The sequence below is a fragment of the Oryctolagus cuniculus genome, chromosome 7 (assembly GCF_051225735.1).
Source record: "Oryctolagus cuniculus isolate XC-2025 breed Fujian yellow rabbit chromosome 7, ASM5122573v1, whole genome shotgun sequence".
Classification (NCBI taxonomy): Eukaryota; Metazoa; Chordata; class Mammalia; order Lagomorpha; family Leporidae; genus Oryctolagus; species Oryctolagus cuniculus.
Genome location: NC_142873.1, coordinates 48,468,636 through 48,486,295, shown reverse-complemented (window position 1 = coordinate 48,486,295; position 17,660 = coordinate 48,468,636).

Below are 17,660 nucleotides of genomic sequence, written 5' to 3'. Positions count from 1 at the left end.
TAAGGTACACTCAAAGATCATGGAGTGGGGATGGTGGTATTTTCTGGTAAAATGAAGGCGGCTGTTCCGCCTCTTCAGGCAGTGTGGTGCAAAAGAGCACACACTAGAGATAGCCATTGAATGAAGCAGTAAGCAGAGAATGTATAAGGCTCACCCTCGGCTCCAGAGAGACGGGGAAGCTCTACCCACACAGGTCGATGGGCTTAGGGCAATTTCATTTGAACTTCTAGGCACCGAGTACCTTCTCAGAAATGGCCACACTCTGATGCAGGATGAGCGCATGCTTGCCTTTGTACTCAGTCTCCTCCCTGTGAGTACCACAGGGGCCCTGGGCAACAGACAGCGCCCACCTAAAGCACATCAACACTTAAGTGATGGTGGTATTGATGGTCATTTTTCATTTTCCTTTCATTTCAAATGATTTGCTCAGAGGCCTGGCCCGTCACGTGCTTTCTGCCCCCTCACTAGCCACGGCCAGCAGCAGTGTGTCCTCCTGCCCACTGTGCATGCTCCTTGGAGCCCTCGCCCCTCTTCCCAAGGGGCAGAATCTGGGAGATCCTGAGATCAGGAGTGTTCTGGAGGCCTTCTCCTTGGGGGTGAAGAAAACCAATAGTCCAGCTCTTCACCAGGCTCATTGCCACCCATGCTCTTTCTTCCCTGACTGGCCTCCCATGTGTAATCTTTGCTAATAGGAAAAGTCCCAGGTAATTGAGAGAGGGAATTGGAATCAAAGGTAGAAAGAAAGTAAGATACCACCCTAGTGTCCCATTTTGGTGAAACTGGTATCTGAGCAGAACAATGGGTGGGAAAATAGCAGACAAGAAAAGAGACAAAGGGCCAGGCCGGGTCTTCCTGCCCCAGGCACTTCAGGTTATGGTACAGACATGGCCAAGTAAAAGAACCCTACTACACACCACCAGTTCCCCAAATGGCACAGAAATGGCATCAAGAAACCCCGATCACAAAGATGGGAATTTCTTAAGGGGGGACTCCGAGTCCCTGAGGAACACACACAAGAAGAAGGGCCTGGCGCAGGTGCAAGGCACGAGTGCACGTGCTGAGGCTATCGAGGCCCCTGACAAGCCCATGATCCCAAAGGGTGTCAGCTGCAAGCTCCCTCAACTTGTCTATACCACTCCACCTCACTCGTGTCTGCATTGCCAAGAATTTTTTTCTGTCCTGGCCCAAAGGCTGAGGCCAAGGCTCAGATTAAAGTCCAGGCCCAGGATCAGGCCCAAACCAAGCCCACAGCCCAGGCCCAGGCTCCACCTGCAGCTGTAGCGCAGCCCCAGTTCCTGCTAAGGGTCCATCTCCCAAATGTGTGCAGGCCCCCATGAAGGCTCCATTGTAACAGTTTCTGTCTTCCATATGGGCGCTGGTTCAAGTCCCGGCTGCTCTACTTCCAAACCAGCTCCCCTTTTTTTATTTTTAAAGATTTATTTATTTACTTGAAAGAGTTACACAGAGAAAGAAAGAGAGGCAGAGAGAGAGAGAGAGAGGTCTTCCATCCTCTAGTTTACTCCCCAGAGCTGCACCGATCTGAAGGCAGGAGCCAGGAGCTCTTTCTGGGTCTCCCAAGCGGGTTCAGGGGCCCAAGAATTTGGACCATCTTGTACTGCTTTCCTAGGCCATAGCAGAGAGCTGGATCGGAAGTGGAGCAACTGGGACTCGAACTGGTGCCCTAATGGGATGCCAGCACTGTAGGAGGAGGCTTTACCCACTACACACAGTACCGGCCCCCCAATCCAGCTCCCTTTTATTTTTATTTTTTTTATTTGACAAGTAGAGTTATAGACAGTGAGAGAGAGACAAAGAGAAAGGTCTTCCTTCCATTGGTTCACTCCCCTAATGGCTGCTATGGCCAGCGCTGTGCCTATCCGAAGCCAGGAGCCAGGTGCTTCCTCCCTGTCTCCCATGCAGGTGCAGGGACCCAAGCACTTGGGCCATTCTCCACTGCACTCCCAGGTCACAGCAGAGAGCTGGACTGGAAGAGAAGCAACCGGGACTAGTACCCGGCACCCCAACCACAACTAGAACCCAGGGTGCCGGCGCCACAGGCGGAGGACTAGCCAAGTGAGCCATGGCACTGGCCCTCCAGCTCCCTTTTAATGCACCTGAGAAAGCAGCAGAAAATGGCCCAAGTACTTGTGTCCTTGTACCTTTGTGGGAGACCCGGAAGAAGCTCCTGGTTCCTGACTTGCTATCAGCCCACCTCCAGCTGTTGCAGCCAATTGAGACTGAACCAGAGGGTAGACGATCTCCCTGTTTCTCCCTCTCTATCTCTAACTCTGCCTCTCAAACAAATTTAAAAAAAAAAAAAGACAAGGCGGGGGTAGTCTTAAGTAATTGAGTAAGGATAGTAAAAAGTGATATTCAGGTGACAAAGCAGTACCACTATTAGGTCCTATGCAAGATCCTGAGTCCTGAACTTGAAAAGCCCCCTTCTGACCTTCCCCTGGCCGTATCTCTTCCCATGAGTTAGGCGTGGGTATGACCAGGACACATGCACATGTGGAACCCAAGAGCCCCTTCAACACCACTCTGTGGGTGGTCTGGGCCCTCTTTCAGAGCCTCTTCCTTTAGGTCCACATTCCAGAGGCTAAAACACCAGAAGCTCCACATTCCAGGCTATGACTCCAGGAATTCAGTACTTCTACACTTGAACCTGGCCTTTCAAGTCATGTTTACCAAAGTAGGAGGATAGACCATATTTCTTTAACAACTTGTTAGCTTTATGTATAACTCTTAAATTTTCAACATATGATATATAGACCATACTCTTGCTGTGGGCCCCACAAATGTTAGGGGTAGGCCTATCTGAAATAAAAGGTTCTTAGGACTAGAGAACTAAATATTTACAAGGAAATTTTTTTATTCATTAAAAGTCTTTGTTTTTAAAAAAAGATTGATTTACTTTTTTTTTTTTTTTTTTTTTTTTTTTGGCAGCCAGAGTGGACAGTGAGAGAGAGAGAGAAAAAAAAGGTCTTCCTTTACTGTTGGTTCACCCTCCAATGGCCGGCGTGGCCAGCGCACTGTGGCCGGTGCATTGCGCTGATCCGAAGCCAGGAGCCAGGCACTTATCCTGGTCTCCCATGCGGGTGCAGGGCCCAAGGACTTGGGCCATCCTCCACTGCACTCCTGGGCCACAGCAGAGAGCTGGCCTGGAAGAGGGTCAATGGGGACAGAATCTGGCGCCCCAACTGGGACTAGAACCCAGGGTGCCGGCGCCACAGGCAGAAGATTAGCCTATTGAGCCGCGGCGCCAGCCCCTGAGATTGATTTATTTGAAAGGCAGAGTTACAGAGAGGCAGAGGCAGAGAGAGGTCTTCCATCCACTGGTTCACTCCTCAGATGGCCGCCACAGCTGGAGCTAGGCTGATCTGAAGCCAGGAGCCAGGAGCTTCTTCCAAGTCTCCCACATGGGTGGAGGGGCCCAAGGACTTGGGCCGTCTTCTACTGCTTTCCCAGGCCATAGCAGAGAGCTGGATCTGAAGTGGAGCAGCCGGAACTCAAACCAGCGTCCATATGGAATACCGGTACTACAGCACCTTCACCCACTACGCCACAGCTCTGGCCCCTAAAAGTTCTGATTATAAACAGATTTTTTTTTTATTTAAAGCCACTGATTTATCTTAAATATCTTCTGTGAAGCCAAGTAGTCCCATATCATATAATTAAACGTGGCTAAAATCACATGTTCTACATAAATATTTGATGTAAGTAAGTAATTTTTGGCACTTGTTGGTTTCTTAGTCTCCAAACAAAGGTGTGGAGCCCCACCCCTAGTAAGCTGGGGCCCTGCACCTGTCTCTGCGAGGCCCCTCCCACTTCTGCTCCTCTAACTGGTCTTGGCCTCCCTTCTGCTTCCACCAGCCAGATTGCTAATAAAACAAAAATCATATATTATAGGTACACCATTTAAAGGACTTTCTGCTATCTTTTTTTTTTTAAATAGCAAATGACTTGGCCCTTGTATATTTCTCTTTCAAAAAAAAAAAAAAAAACCCTTAATAATTTTTTAAGCTAATCAGATTTTTCCTCCTTGGGGTCATATAACTTTAGTAGGAAATATGTTTCACTTTGCTGTATCAGAGAGCATATTGTTCAATGTTTGATTTTTTTTTTTTCCCTAGTGAGAGGGAGGAAGGCCAGGCTTGGCTTGGGTCCTGGAGGCTGGGAGGACCTGAGTTAGGCACTTATTTGCAGCAGCTGGGAGGGAGCGGAGCCAGGGGCTATGTGTAAAACTATATTTGGGGTGGTATGACAGGAGTTAAGTATTAATGTAGTGAAGCAAGAACCTGTCATCTTATCATGTCTAAGGATCAAAGTCAGAACCAAAAATAGGAGATGATGGCAGAGATCAAGAACTCAGTAGACTCAAGGCCAATGGTGAAAGCAGGTATGAGATGAAAGAGGCCAGTACTGCCTCGTGGGAGGGGCAGCGTTCAGAGCTCCCAGTGGCGAGATGAGTGAACCTGGGCTGACCTCAGGCCAGATGCAGTGAGAAAAGACATGACCACGACAGCCCCTGGACCCAGCTCTAGTCCTCAGTGAGTACTTTTCATGGTGAAATGGATTTAGAAGTTAGTCAGCTTCTAAAGCTTTATTAAAATATGTGCATTGCCAGCAAAATCAGCAGCTTCCTAAACAGAGGCAAACAGGAGAAAAAGAGGTAAGCGGAAGCATTTTAAAAATTCACTAACACTGGGGCCAGCACTGTGCCACACCAGGCAGTGCTGCCATCTCATATGGGCGCCTGTTCAAGTCCTGGCTGCTCCACTTCCAATCCAGCTCTCTGCTATGGCCTGGGAAAGCAGTAGAAGATAGCCTAGGTCCTTGGGCCCCTGCACCCGTGTGGGAGACTCCAAAGAAGCTCCTGGCTCTTGGCTTCGGATCAGCTCAGCTCTGGCCGTTGTGGCCATCTGCGGAGTGAACCAGAGGATAGAAGACCTCTCTCTCTCTCTCTCTCTCTCTCTCTTTCTCTCTCTCTCTCTCTCTCTCTCTCTCTCTGCCTCTCCTTCTCTGTAACTCTGCCTTTCAAATAAACAAATAAATCTTTTTTAAAAAAATTCACTGACACTGCCAATACAGCAGTTACTCCAGACTTTGTCTTGTCTCCAAATACAACATTGGATCCAGTCATTTAAAAGTGAAACAGTCACTTATTGCAAACTGAAGAATAAATTGCTGCCCTCCCCTGATTCCCTATCTCTCCATCTTAATCATTTTTTCAATTTCCCCGTCTCAGAATTCATGGTGGAAGCAGTAAGTCAGGGTTAGTTCCACAGTATTCACCTGTGACAAACACTGTAACACCTCATGCCTCAGGTCTAAGGCAGCTGATGGGGCCAAGGGAGCCACTCCAGGCCTTAGTAACCAGGAACGTGGAAAAGAGTCATAGCCACACACACGCTCACAGGTGCTGAGCGTACATTTCGTGGGCTGCAGAGCGTGAGGCCCAGGTCAGCAGCTGTGCACCACCTGGGAGCACAGTAGAAATGCAAATGGCAGATCTCTGGGCACAAAGAGATGCCACAGGTCCCACAATCACATCCTATCCCCACTTCTCTGCTTCTAAAACCTCTGATAACAGATGGGAATCTTTGCTCTGGGCAAATGGGTCAAGAGTTGCTCTCTGCTTACCCTCAGTGTTAATCAACTCTCTAGTTTCTGACTGCACTTATGTCCAAAGGTTACATATTTTTAACTACCCCAGAGAAAAAAAGACACATCCCAAAGTGCTCCGCTATTAAAGAGACCACATCTCCGTATGGGAGTGCCTGGTTCACGTCCCGGCTTCCTCGCTTCAGATCCAGCTTCCTGCTGATGACATCCTAGGAGGCAGCAGGGCATGGTTCACATGGTGGAGTCCCCACCAGCTACGTGGGAGACCTGGATGGAGTTCTGGGCTGCTGGCCTAGCCCTGGCTGTTCCAGGCATTTGGGGAATGAGCCATTGGGTATCTCCCTCTCTCTATGTGTCTCTCTCTCTCTTTGGCTTTCACACAAATTTGTTTACATGAATGAATGACAGTAAACATTGCTGAGGATATAGGGAAAAGGGAATTGTTGCTCGCAAGTAACTTTCTACAACATTTCAGAAAATAGTGTGGAGTTTCTTCAAAATTAGAGGTGAAGGTGAGTGTCGTGGCACAGTGGGTTAAGCCGCTGCTTGGGATGCTTGCATCCCACATCAGAGTGCCTGGTTTGAGTCCTGACTAGTCTGCTTCTAATTCAACTTCCCGCTAATGTGCCTGGAAAGGTACAAGATGATGGTTCAGATATTTGAGTCCCTGCCGCCACCTAAGTGAGAGAGACCTGGGTGGATCCTGGCTTCAAGCTGGCCCAGTCCTGGCTCTTGCAGACTTCTGGGAAGTGAACCAGTGGATAGAAGACTTCTGTCTTTCCTTTTCTCTCTGTCATTCTGCATTTCAAATAAGTAAATATTTTTAAAGCCAAAAATGGAATTATCATATAATCCAGGTATCTCACTCCTGAATATATATTCAGAGGCAGTGCAATCAATATGTCAAAGAGCTGTCTGCACTCCCATGTTCATTTCAGTGTTATTCACAACAGCCAAGATATGAGAGCAACTAAGTGTCCCTCGGTGAATAAACGGATAAAGAAAATGTGGTATATGTACACAATGGAATGGTACAGTCTTTGAAAGGAGAAATCCTGCCATTTGTGACAACATGAATTAACCTGGAGACATTATGCTAAGTTCAATAAGCCACACACATAAAGACAAATTATGAGTACTGCATGATATTACTCACATTTGGACTCTAAAAGAAAATTGAGCTCATAGAAGCAGAGTAGAATGGTGATTGCTAGAGGTCAAAGGGTACAAAGTTGCAGTTAAACAAGAGGGATAGGTTTTAGAAATCTTGACATAGAATGATGATCCTAGCTAATAATAATATTTCAAAATTGCTAAAGGTAGTTTTTAAATGTTCTCAACACAAAAAATAAGGTGAGATGATGTGAATGTTATTTCTCTGGATTTATTACAATGCATCTATATATCAACGCATCACATTGTATTCTGTAAATATATACAATCATTTGTCAGTTAAAAATTTGTTTTTAATTTTAAAAGGTGTTGCAACCTGACAAAGTGACATCAACACTTCCTGCTCCATCCTACAGGTGTTAATGAACCATGATGACAGAATTTTTTTTTTTTTTTTTTGGACAGGCAAAGTTAGACACTGAGAGAGAGAAAGAGAGACAGAGACAGAGAGAAAGGTCTTCCTTTTCTGTTGGTTCACCCCCCAAATGGCCACTGCAGCCAGCGCGCTGTGCCGATCTGAAACCAGGAGCCAGGTGCTTCTCCTGGTCTCCTATGCGGGTGCAGGGCCCAAGGACTTGGGCCATCCTCCACTGCACTCCCGGGCCACAGCAGAGAGCTGGACTGGAAGAGGAGCAACTGGGACAGAACCGGCACCCCAACTGGGACTAGAACCCCGGGTGCCGACGCCACAGGCAGAGGATTAGCCTAGTGAGCCGTGGCACTGGCCAATGACAGAATTTAACTACAGTTGGCAGCAATGCTATTTCCTTCCTCATTTTGACAAATCAGATAGAGACCCATGCTAGGAACATGAAAGACAATTATTTCTCGATGGAGCACCACTATCAACAAAAACATCTTTTAAACATTTATTTGCACAAGGCAATGGAATAAGCATTCCATCATACAAGTTAAATCTAGTCCCTGCTTAGCCTTTCTAAGAGTCTATGATCTATTTCAGATTGCAATCTGTAAATCCCTTCAAATACAGCCATTTTTCATTTTTTGAAACAAAGGCAAATACTAATGCTGAGGTCACAGTTTTTCTGACAGGAGCTTGCCCCTGATTATTGCCTCTGCACTCTGGGGAATAAGGGATCTCACAGGCTTATGGGGGACATTAGCTTAAATAGGAAGAATACATTAAAGAGGATGAGGGATTTGGAGACAAGGTGATAAAGCCTAGGAACAGATGGCTTGGTGAAGAGGGCAGAAGAGGGCACAATTATTGATCGTATGCTGCTTTCAGTGTCCTTCTTTAAAACTACAGAAATTATCCTTTTTTTAAAGGAGTAACTCACTATTTCTTTATTTGAAAGGCAGCGCATCAGAGACAGAGAAAGATCTTGGATCTGTTTGTTCACCTTCCCAAATGCCTGCAACAACCAAGGCTGGGTCAAGCCAAAGCCAGGAGCTAGGAACTCCATCTGGATATCCCACGTGGGTGTTAGGAACCCAAGTACTTGGCAATCACTTGCTGCCTCCCAAGGTACACATTAGCAGGAAGCTGGATCAGAAATAGAAGTGGCACTTGAACCCAGGCACTCTGATATGGGATGTGGGCATCCCATGCAGAGACTTAACCCGATGTGTCATAACACCTACCCTCAGAAGTTATTCTTTATCTTTTAGGACTTTAGACCAAGAGATATGATAAGCATTGTAAAGACAAATATAGATATTTGAGGTAAATGCCTCAGTAAGTAGAAGTAATAACAGCTACCATGTTAGAGAGTGCCGTGTGCCAGGCACCTGTAAAACTAAAAACTGATCATAATTTTCACATTTAGTCCTCTCAACTTTTAAACCTCAGTCTTCAGGAGGAAAGATTTATAAAACACCATGACTTGCTCTTAGCCAAAGTAAAGAAAGCAAAACATAAGACAGAACTCAGGAAAGACTGCAACCAAGGGCTTGGGTATTTCCAGGATTCTCTAAGCCTTCATCACCACTTCTTTCTGAATGTGAGCTTTATTCTCCCTTATTACAGAGCCACTTCTTCCACACAAGGGGAACAATACAGCTCCAGTGTCTCCATCTCACAGCGCTCGCAACCAGGAAGGACCTGAGACCAGTATTTCCTGCCAAGTTAAAAATCTTCCTTTTTTTTTTTTTTTCTTAAGATTTGTGTGTTCATGTGAAAGGCAAAGTAACAGAGAACAGTGTGAAGAAGACAGATCTTCTATCCATTGGTTCACTCCCTAAATGACTACAGCAGTCAGGGTTGGCTCAGCCCGAAGCCAGGAGCCAGGAACTCCATTCAGGTCTCCCACGTGTGGAGTGGCAGGGGCCCAAGTACTTGAACCACCATCTGCTGCTTCACACATTAATAAGAAGCTGAGCCAGAAGTGGAGTAGTCAGGACTTGAACCAGCACTCCTAGCGTTACAGGCAGTGGCTTAACTTGCTGTGTCACAATGGTAGCCCTCAAATAAATCAATAATTTTTTATATATATATCTGAGGAAAGAACTCTGTTTGGACAATGTCGAGTCAGGTGCCTATCCTCAGACCAATATCATGTCCAGTGTAGTAGATGGTGAAATACTAAGCTTTAGCCCATTCTTTTTTACTTTTTTTTTTTTTTTTTTTTGACAGGCAGAGTGGACAGTGAGAGAGAGAGACAGAGAGAAAGGTCTTCCTTTGCTGTTGGTTCACCCCCCAATGGCCACTGCAGCTGGCGCACCGCGCTGATCCGAAGCCAGGAGCCAGGCGCTTCTCCTGGTCTCCCATGGGTGCAGGGCCCAAGCACTTGGGCCATCCTCCACTGCACTCCCGGGCCATAGCAGAGAGCTGGCCTGGAAGAGGGGCAACCGGGACAGAATCCAGCACCCCGACCAGGACTAGAACCCTGTGTGCGGGCGCCACAAGGTGGAGGATTAGCCTATTGAGCCACAGCGCCGGCCTTTAGCCCATTCTTGTAGCAGGGAAAGTAGTCACATCAGACCATGAAAGCCCATACAAGAATTACCTGATTGGAGGAGAAGAGGTGGTCAAGTACTCATGTTTATCCTTGGGACAAAACAGTGTAGGAGAAGCAGTGCCAGTAGCACCTGTTTATAGGTTTGCAAGAGGCACATGCAGAGCTCTGGTGCAGGAATGGCTTTGAGTGGGGACACCTGGCAAGCAGGACAAGTGACCACCAATATGGAATTCAGAAAACACGAACATTCCTTGGTGATTTGTAGAATTTTGGAGAGGACTAGACCTTCTGGGGTTCTCACCGGGGAGGAGGAATAAGTGAAAGAGTGCACGTCCCTTTACTTTAGGAATACTTCCTAGGCATTGCACACATTCCTGCTCACATTCATCAGCCAGAACTTGCTCACCGTCACCACACCCAACAGCAAAGGAGGTTGATAAATGTGTGATTTGTTCTATGTGGCCATTTGCCAAGTTAAAATTACATTCTTTTACTAAGGAAGGAGACCAAATAGATATAAGAAAGCTAGCAACATATATCACAGGCCACACAATGAACACTGATTATTTTGTCTGATCATAATAGTACTTCCCTTTTTTCAGGGAGATTGTTCTCTCCTACCACCACTAGACGATATTGAACAAACTTTCCAATAACAAAATCCTACTTCCTGGACACAGAGATAAGCTCCTGACCCAGGCTGTTCCAAGTACAACACCTCCATCTTCCATACCTTCAACAGTTAGTGCAAAGATGACAATGATTCAAATGTGATCTATCAGTCGCTCCCTGGGATCTTCCAGCTAGATTTTTCTCAGATTACAAGGTCACATGAATATAAATCCAAGGCTACTTAAGACTATGGCTGAAATGTGGTGACACCATTTATAAGACTAAGGCCAACAACACAAAAAGAGAAATAGGGGTGAAAAGAGAGGAGAAGGAAATGAGGAATTGCTGGATGTTATCCAAACTCTTGGAGCCAGTCATCCATGAAAACAACTTCACCCCTGCCCTTTCTGTAGGGTTAGCCATAAGCACCAGAATATTCCCCCTTTCTTGCTTAAGCTTTTTTTGATCTGGGTTTCTGTAACTTGCAGTCAAAAGTATATTTATAAATATAAGATTTATTTAAATGTTAAATGTAAAAGCAAATGGAATTATGTTATATGCATAATCAGCAGCTGCCATCAGTCATGTGCTGTGCTCCTAAGTTAATCATCTTTCATTTTCAGGCTCCAGAGATCATAAATCAAATGTCATTATTTTGTGTTGAGTGTCTTCCGTATGTGATAGGCACAAGTTAACCAGATTCTGGGGATCCAAGGTTACAATACTACCCTAGTTTAAGGTACTCGTTCTCCACATGGGAGGCGGAGTTAATTAGTAATTATAATACCACAGAAATTAATAAAATTGAGTAATAACACAAAGGTAAGAGTGATCAGCTTGACATTTCCAATATCATTTACCAAAGAAGATTCCTTATAATAATTAATCAACTATACTACTAGTGCTGAAAGGATAAGTGCTAAGTGAAAGTGCATTTTTTAAAATATTCCAAACTGGAAATATTTCTTTTATTTATTATTTGCCTATGAAGCAATCAAATGCTATTTTATCCTGAGATATATCAAGTAGAAAAGTGAAGAAATCCAACTAATTTGGTGAATTTAAATTACTTAAATGACTAATTAGCCAAGCACAGATGAATTTCTCAGGTGTTAATACAGAGAAAAAAATAAAAGAGGAATGTTTTCTGAAGTAGTAAAAAATAATATATCAATATCCAAATATCACAAAATCCAACTATCACAAAACTTCAGTTTTGGGGTGGGCACTATGGTCCATCAGTTCAGCCACCACTTGAGATCCCACATTCCATATCTGAGGGCTACTCCATTTCCAACTTTCTGCTAATGTGTCTGGGAAGGCAACAGTAGATGGCCCGAGTCCCAAACCAAACTGCTGTAAACAGTGCTTAATTATTCTTTCACCTTGCCTTTTCTCCCAATTTGGCTTTGCTCGGGTTCTCTTGAGAATCACAAAACCTTTCATTAGGCCAAATGATCTAGATAGGGTTTAATCTAGTGATTACCATTGCTTGAGCAAAGTTGTGTAGAACTTGTTAATACTTCTATGACTCTATGTGCTTAGTTTCATGGTTCTTTTGTATTAAGAGTACTATTGACAACTGAATCCTACAGTCTTGCCAAATCTGTTTGATTTAAACAAATAACTCTTTTGAATGAACAGCTACAAACAGATGATCTAGTGAAAACCTGAATCTTGTTGAATATCACCTACTATCTAGTAAATTAATTTTCTTATCTCAGAAAGTTCAGCCTAAAATTGTAGTCTCTAAAAATGTTGAATTTGTTTTTTAAAAACATTTTTTATTTGCAAGAGTGACAGAGAGAGATGAAGAGATAGTGATCTTCCATCTGCTGGTTCACTCTTGAAATGCCCACAACAGCCAGGGGTAGGCCAGGATAAAGCCAGGAGCTAGGAACTCCATCTGGGTCTCCCCTGTGAGTAGTACAGACTCCAGTACTTGAGCCATCACCTGCTAACCCCCAGGGGCATTAGCAGAAAGATGGCATTGGAAGCAGAGTTGGGACACAAACCTAGGCACTCCAGGATGGGATGTGGGTGTCCCATGCAACATCTTAACCATGGCACCAAATGCTCCCCTCACTATCATTTCCATTCTTTATCATGCTGAATAATACTTCATTGTATGTATATACCATGTTTTGTTTATCTATTCCTCTATTAATGGACCTCAGAAGGCTGTACTCTTTATGAATTCAAATCATGTATCAGTAATCTAATATCAACTATACTCAATAAGGTTGACTTTTTTCATTGAATATATGTCAAGTTGACTTGATGGTGGGAAACATAGCTTCATTTCCAAGTCTTATAAAGATATCAGGGAGAATTATTTATGTCAATCATTAGTGGATGATCTTTGTCCAAATTGTCACAAGTTTAATAAAAAGATTTCAGTGATGAAACAACATGTACTGTGGTATGTTAAGAGTAGGATCAGGCATCCACAAATTGCTGATTGATTAAAACTATTGCCCAAGGTTTGGACACCAGCAAGTTTGCTGAGTGTCAATAATTCTATATTTTAATTGTGATTCCAGTGTACTCATTCTCGATAGTTGGGTTATTATGGCCTCATTGCTAAAGGATGTTTTAGATTTTGTTACCAAGAGTTTGAGAATCAAGAGTTCAGAAGCTGGGGCCGGCACTGTGGCTCAGCAGGTTAACGCCCTGGCCTGAAGTGCTGGCATCCCATATGGGCGCCGGTTCTAGTCACAGCTGCTCCACTTCCGATCCAACTCTCTGCTATGGCCTGGGAAAGCAGTACAAGATGGCCCAGGTCCTTGGGCCCCTGCACCCATGAAGGAGACCCAGAAAGAAGCTCCTGACTCCTGACTTCGGATCGGCTCAGCTCTGGCCGTTGCGCTCAATTGAGAAGTGAACCATCGGATGGGAGATCTCCTCCCTCCCTCCCTCTCTCTCTCTCTCTCTCTCTCTCTCTCTCTCTCTCTTTCTGCCTCTCATCTCTCTGTGTAACTCTGACTTTCAAATAAAATAAACAAATCTTAAAAAAAAAAAAAAAGAGTCCAGAAGTTTTAGTAACCCAGCTAAAGCAAGCTCCAGAAACCCAGTTAATTTTTCGCTGCCTCCAGTAGAGGCTACTTATTTTCTCAGGCTCCACAGTCCCCAGGACAAGCAATTTGTGGTAGCATTTCCTTAACTTCCCATTTTTTCACATAAAGAGATCAAGGGTCACAGAGATTTGAGTAACTCATCCTAGATCAAGTACAAGTAGCAGGGAAGTTGCAATGGATTCTCCAAAGCCTATATACTCTTTCTACCACACTGCACTGTCATCTCTGAAACCTCCAAGGCCAGTAATCCATGATTTCCAACAACCTCCTATCCCTCCATCTGTCTCTCCCTCATAGTATCCGCAGCCATCTTTCATAAAGCAGAGCCATCTCAAGTCCCAGATGTCTTCACTTCCTTTCGGTGGACCCTGGGTCCCAAGGTCACACTGTTGGCGCCCTGGATGCTTCCAGAGTCCTCACATTCACAATCCATTAACTCTTAACTTTGGGCCAGTCAAGCCGATTTCTTTGCTGCTACAGTCTAAGCACAGCTGCAGAAAATCGTATCTGTGAGCTGATAACAATATAAAATTTTAAATATTGGCTTAATGCTGAGGAACACAACCCTAATTCCTTCAATCATATTTCCAAAGCTTCACCACCATCATCCCTTAATAACCTTCACCTTGCTCCTTCTCAAAAGGTGACCTAACCTCCAAGTTCACAGGGAAAATTGAGACCTTGATCTGAATGGAAAGATGTTTCCTTAACCTCCAGGTTCTACATTTACAAGCTGAAAATCCACGGATTCCGCTGAATCCATCTTTATCTTACACAAGTTTCTGGATAAAAGCCCTTCCCTGTTGGCTTAGAGTAAACGGCCCTTCTATTCAAAGTTAATTCTCCCTGTTAATTGTGCAGGGTCTCATCCCCGTCTGCTTCCTCAGGGAACTTGTTCTATTAATGTTCCATCTGTCTTCTGTAGTCTCAGTTTCTTTCTGGGATCCCTCCCTGCAGCCCATATGACTCTGACTTAAAAACAAACAAAACAAAACCCATGCTCGTAAAATCCTCACTCTCTAAACTACCGAGCCCCTTCACAGTCAGGCTTCTCTCGTCTCTGCTCCCACAATCCCATCTGCTCTTCAGACCGCAGTGAAGCTGCCCTGGGGAGCGTCAGCAGCCTCAGTAATGGTTACCCCTTTACTAGTTCCTATTGTTGATGCATGCATTCTTTTTTTATTAGATGTACTTTCAAATTTTTGCCCTGCAGTTACTGTACATTTTTCTTAGTGATTAAATAATATGGATTTGGTGATTAGATTTAGTTATTATGTTGTTCTTGTGTTTCCAATGTGAAGGAAAAAAAATTTTTGCCGGTGGCGAGGGTATCCTCTGGTTCACTCCCCAAATGCCCCCAAGGCCAGGAATGGGCTGATTGGAAGTTAGTCAGAAGCCAGGAACTCAATCTAGGTCTCCCACATGGGTGGCAGGAACCCAAGTCCTTTAGTCATCACCACTGCCTCCCAGGGTCTGCTTTGGCAGCAGACTGGAAATGAACCCAGGCACTCCTAGTTGAGACACAGGTGCCTTAAACCATGTCTTAAGAGCTAGGCCAAGTGCCCACTCCTCTATTTCATTTTTTTTCTTAAAGATTGATTTATTTATTTGAAAGTCAAAGTCACACACAGAGAGAAAAAGAGACAGATGGAGAGGGAGAGCTCTTCCATTCACTGGTTCACTCCCCAGATGGTCACAACAGCCAGGGCTGAGCCAGATGGAAGCCAGGAGCCAGGAGCTTCTCCAAGGTCTCCCGCATGGCTGGCAGTGGCCCAAGCACCTGAGCCATCTTCCACTGCCCTCCCAGGCCCATTAGCAGGGAGCTGGATGACAAGTGGAGCAGCCAGGACTTGAATTGGCGCCTATGTGGTTTGCTGGCATAGCAGGAAGTTGCTCTGTGCCGGTCCCTCTATTTCATCTTTGAAATGGTCGCTCCTGATACAGAACAACACATTAGTTTTGTTTGTCTAATGGGTTGAAATAGCTTGCCCGTTTACTTTGTTTCTAAGGAGATCATTAGGTCATCTTCAAATAAAAATCTTTTTAATATTTCTTTCTTTGAAAGGCACAGTCACAGAGAGAGGGGCAGGGTGGGGGGACCTTCAATCTGCTTGTTCACTCCCCAACTAACAACAACAGGTGAATCAGGCCAAAGCCAGGATCCAAGAACTCCATCCAGGTCTCCATGTGAGTGGCAGGGGTCCAGGTACTTGGGCCATCATTCATTATCTTCCCAGGAGCATTAGCAGGAAGTGGATTGCAAGCAGAGCAGCCAAAACTTAAACCAGCACTCGGATATGGGATGCTGATGTCTCAAGCAGTGGCTTCACCCACTGGCCACACCAGCTCCAGGACAATTTTCTTCCTTCAGTCTTTACAAAACACTGTTCTCATGTTATCACATTAGTTTCCCTTCCAATAAATGTTGAATAGTAGTGATGAGTTCCTTTGGAAATTCTACAGTTGTGCCAATAAACACAATGTCTGCCTATACATTAAGAGCCCTTCATTAAATTAAACTATTTTACCTGTATTCTTCTTCTGCTAAGAATTTTTCTTATTTACTTAGGAATGGATGCTGAATTACATTGAATCCTTTTTATGCATCAGTTGAAATAATCACATATCTTTTCCCGTTTCATATCCTACATATTTAGTAAATTATAGTTATAGATGTTCTAATATTAAACCATTCCTAAAAACCTGGAATAAATCCTAATTGGTCATCATAGATCTTTTAACACTGCTGGCTTCATTTGCTAATATTTAAGATTTTGCACTTGGGTTCATAAATTAGAATGGTCTATAACACTCACTCTGGTGCTGGTTTGTATGGGTTTGGTATTCAGATTTGCCAGGTTACAAACAGAGCTTATATGTTCTCTCTCTCTCTTTCTTTCTTTCTTTCTTTTTTTTTTTTGTATTTACAGTGGGTTAAGTTATAATTATTTCTCTTTCTCCAGTGTTGATATATAAATTCCCTGAAAACAGAGCTGCATCCAGTTCATCATATGCTACCTTCCCAGCACCAAGAACAGGGTATGACACTTGGCAATGGGTCAAGAAATACGGGATAAAATAAGGCTCTCTCTACTTTGACCTCTCAAGATATCTTGTTTTGCTAGTAATTATAATAGTCTAGTGCTCCCTTCCTAAATTCTTTAATGACTTTTTTTTTTTGGAAGCAGACAGAGAAAGAAAGAGCTCCTATTCACTGATTCACTCTCCAGATACCCACAGGAGCCAACACTTCCATATGGGGCAGGTGGCCACTGATCAAGACGTGCATGTCCCATGTTAAAGTGTGTGCGTTGATAGCTGGCTCTGATTCATGGCTCCAGCTTCCTGCTAGTGCAGACCCTGGGAGGCAGCGGTGAATTCCTCCCACTCACATGGGAGACCTGGATCAAGTGTCCAGCTCCCAGCCAAGCACAGTTGGCCCGTCACCCGCCTCTCCCTTACTGAAGTATTGACTGCTTATGTGATTTTTCTCACAGGATGCTTGATTGTGCCTAACAAGGAAGAATCTAATACATAGCTGCTAAATAAAATTTTAGTGACATAGAAAAGCACTAAGTTACCATATGCAGGTACCTCAAAAATTTTATGGAAATAGAACTAAAAGATAAGTTTATTTTGTTGCAAAAATCTTGAAATCCATGCATACAAGGGGTCTTAAACAAGTTCATGGAAAATTAGTATGGAAAAAAACTATGTATGAATTTTTAACAATTTTTGCTTATCTTTTTTTGTTTGTTTGTTTGTTTTGACAGGCAGAGTGGTCAGTGAGAGAGAGACACAGAGAGAAAGGTCTTCCTTTACCGTTGGTTCACCCTCCAATGGCCGCCGCGGCCAGTGCGCTGGGGCCGGCGCACTGCGCTGATCCGAAGCCAGGAGCCAGGTGCTACTCCTGGTCTCCCATGCGGGTGCAGGGCCCGAGCACTTGGGCCATCCTCCACTGCACTCCCTGGCCACAGCAGAGAGCTGGCCTGGAAGAGGGGCAACCGGGACTAGAACCCGTTGTGCCGGAGCCGCTAGGTGGAGGATTAACCTATTGAGCCGTGGCGCCGGCCTTGCTTATCTTTTAATTCCATTTTCCACCAACATTCTGAAGGTCCCTAATATTTTAGATGAGGTGCAGGGCCAGGCTTAAACAAAACTTTTCTCCATGGCAGCCACCCACACTGCACTCCTCGTTAACCTAACCCTGCTGTTTCTGGCTGGATGCTCTTCTGCTGTCCCTCTGTGCCTG